This window comes from Larimichthys crocea, chromosome XXIV (assembly GCF_000972845.2).
Source record: "Larimichthys crocea isolate SSNF chromosome XXIV, L_crocea_2.0, whole genome shotgun sequence".
NCBI classification, from domain to species: Eukaryota; Metazoa; Chordata; class Actinopteri; family Sciaenidae; genus Larimichthys; species Larimichthys crocea.
The window spans coordinates 4,425,011-4,428,993 of record NC_040034.1 but is presented as its reverse complement, the minus strand read 5'-3'; positions in this window follow the sequence as shown (position 1 = coordinate 4,428,993).

Here is a 3,983-nt window from a genome sequence, read left to right as displayed (position 1 = left end):
CTTAATTTGCATTGACCCGGGTGCAACGAAGAGCGAAGGCTAAGTTTCGTTTCTTGTGACTGGACTGCAGGAAACTGAATGAAGAATCAGACACTGGCTCTGTACAGACTACTGTAGTTTCTCCTTCACACTAGGATGGCAAACATGAGGCGAGTGGTATTCAATTGGTTGCCATCTTCAACCTCACGGTTAGATGTCACTGACTCCAACACACTGCACCTATGAGCTAAGTTAAATTGTATTGTTGTAGGTTATTGTTTATATTTAGCATATTTGTAGTTATGGATTTGTTGTACAGTGCATATGAATATTGTAGGAACAATAAATGTCAATCTTACATTTTTCTTACATTATGTTTGCCAGGTGTGTAGCTGTGCAGCCTACTCCACAGTTCCACTGCACACCTAACAGATAAGAATTAACTTTATTGATTTTATTTTTAATAAGTTAACACACAATTAATACACAGTGAAGAGAGCTGGTGAAAAGACAGCAGCATTTACTTTACCAGCGCATCTAATTAAAAGATAATCAGCACGTATAATACAAATATCTGTCTTTAAGCTTATTAGGGAGGCACCTTCCTGGCCTTAAGGTGACGCAGAGAGACAGAGATGGATGAGTTAGTTACGAAAACCTTGTGGAGAAAATGAATCTGTAACTGAGGTGACGCACAATCAACACCTCAAGGGCAAACCGGGCTTTGTAAGTCATTTAAATACTTTTACTCCAAATGCAGAAACGTTTTATTAACTCACAACAAAAATCCTGCTTTGTTTGCGGTTTGTCGATTATTTTAGTTATGTGTAGCTACGAGCCAGTTTTTCATTATGTTTTATCTCAGCGTTCCTATAGTATTTCATTTTAATTGACATATTGTTTATACAACATGTTTACGTGGACCCTCTGTGCAGGGGCGCCGCCAGGAACTTTGGGCCCCATGACAACAAAATCAAACTGGGCCCCTCTGTGCAGCTGTTGTCACCACATCTCTAGGACTGAACTATCCCATCAAAAGCTTTACAGAACTCTAATTAAAGGCTTGCAACTGTTTTGCATCTTGTAGTTCAATACTAGGACTAGCACAATATTTACTGCTGCTGATTTGTACATGCATACAGTATACATACAGTCTGCATACAGTCTGCATACAGTCTACATACAGTCTGCATACAGTCTGCATACAGTCTGCATACAGTCTACATACAGTCTGCATACAGTCTGCATACAGTCTGCATGCAGTCTGCATGCAGTCTACATACAGTCTGCATACAGTCTACAGTACAGTCTGCATACAGTCTACATACAGTCTGCATACAGTCTGCATACAGTCTACATACAGTCTGCATACAGTCTACATACAGTCTGCAGTGCAGTTCACTGTTTGATGATTAAAAATGTGCTAAAGTTCATTTTTATTTAACTTTTACTGCCCAGAACACGTAAAAACAAAGAGATCATTCATTTCATGATTATATTTGAAATGTATATACTCAGTGATGATGGTTTAATCATTTTATATTGGTGTTTACATGTTTTTTGGAATTGTCCTAACTTTCCCCCTATACGGCACCCCTGTCTCTGTGGACGAGAAGCTACTGTTGTTGTCATGGTAGCTAACGAAGAAACAGATCTGCTCCACCCTGATGAAAATGAACAGTGAGTACCAGATTAGACCAGATTATCAGCTTCTAGGAAAGGATAAGCAACATTAGCATAGATACAGATGAATCGTTATTATTCTTAGATTAGTATTTGCATTTAAAACATGCATTATTCCTTCCAGCAGCTATCCCAGATATTTGTCTCAGGAGCTGTTGAGATCAAATATTAGACTAACATTAACCTGGAGGCAGTGCAGTGTTAATGTTGCTGTGTGTGTGCTGCAGGTGTAAGTCATTTGCTTCATCACCTGTCAGCGCTGTGTGTCTGTCAGGGTGTGTTTGGAGGTCCTCTCCCCCTAGTGGCCAAAATCTATCAAAGCAGCTTTAAAAATCACGTTTTTACAAACGTAGCGGTGGCAGGTAAATGTTGGGATCAGACAGGAAAAAAAAAAAAAAAAGTTTCTTTATTATTTGCAGGAACGCGTCCAAGCTGGGACACCTGGAAGTTACATTTCTCCCCAGTTCCCCATTAAATGCTTAAAACAGGAAGCCCTCAATCAGAGCAGCACTGAGATCCCGTCGGCCTTTTAGCTCTGCAGGATGTTTGGAGAAATTCTCCCCACTCGGATCAATGCTGCTGTGCCTTTTATTAAATACAGATGTAATACAGTGTGTCCTGCATCCCGGCCAAGAATCTTTTTTTCCTCTTTCCTCTGTATTTTCTCTCTTCACTGTTCTGCTCTCTTCTGCTTGTCTTCACCTCATTGACAGCGGACAGAAGCCAGAGGAGGATTTGACACCACACATTCATCTCTCTTCCTGTCAGTGCTGCCTTTTACCACAGCACCTGTTGAACTGCATGCCGTATACGCTGTCACCTGCCTGCTGCCTCTCAGCTCTTCATTTCTTTATGATAAAGTAGCTGCAATAATACAAAAGAAAACGGTTAACGCCCTCATTTCACTGAACTGCTCTGCATGAGTGATGTATTGCAAAGGTAAACCAAATACGAGAGATGTCCCAGCGTGCAGTGTTTGACACTGATGATACAAACAGGCTGTTTTTTATCGGTCCTGCATGTTGTCGCTGACAGGTGACAGGTTGATGCTTCGTTATGAATCAGAGATCACCACCTCACTCGTCTGTTGACCTTTTCAAGGCTGAATCCAGCATCAGCCCTCACACTGTGACGCGTTCACTGTCATCATGTCAAGTCTGTGACTGCAAAACTACGAGGCTATAAGAATCTGTATGAATGTGTCATGATGAGTTTTTCTTCTGCAGTTTTTAGTTCTTGCTAAAGTTCTCATTGGATTCTATGTGCTGGTTCTTAAATGTTTGAATCCCATTTGTTTATTTAGTTTCATTATTATTTTATGTTTGTTCTGTGAAGAACGTGCGATATGAAATATTCAAATTTATCTTTAATGTTTAAGTTGTGAAGATACTGAGCTGTTTTATCACCTTCCACTTTTGACCTTTGACCTTTCACACTGAAAACGTGTGTGTGTGTGTGTGTGTGTTGGGTTTAATCAGAAAGCAGAGCTCTCCTCTCTGAACACAGCCTCCTCATATCCCTCCTAATCTCGTCCTTGTGGGTGCAGACTGACGAGCAGCGATGAAACCCTCGTCCCCCCTCTGCACCCCACTTACTGTAGGTTGGAGCAGGCAGGGCCGTGTCAGATGTTGGGCTTTGATATGTTAATGCTTTCCTCTTTTTCACGTCTTTCTAAAGTATTGACTGGGAGCTTCGCAGGCGCAGCGTGATCCTCGGCCTGTTAACAATGGCAGAGGGAGGAGATGTTGTTGAGCGCGCTCTGCTTAGTCAGTGATTTACGATTCCTTCACAAGAAACCAGTCAGCTGAGAACTGCATGCTGACGAACCTGAGGCGGTGACGAGCAGCTGACAGACGAGAGCTCACAGTACTTTAACTTCCTGACTGTAAATACTTACACAACAAGACACACACACACACACACACACACACACACACACACACACACACACACACACCTCTTACTGTTTTCAGACTTGATGGCTCATCAGTAACTGGGTCAAATTTTGGACTTCGCTCAGCACTTCATGGCTGTTTCAACGTTAGTTCAACGTTAGGTTTCATTTCACTGGATAGCACCAGGTGTGTGTGTTGTGAAGTGCTGTTGTGTGTGTGCACTTCTACACGTGTTTGTTGCATGGATCAATTAATTAATATTTACTTTTTGATTTGTTCATAGTCTTGAACATGTTCCATCTAACATTAATTTTTTATTGTCCTTACCATACTTTATTGATGATAAAGTATGCTCATTTATCGGCAGAGGTGGTGATTTGGGTTGAGGCTGACTCACAACTCTCCATTAATTATCTATAAAGCCTT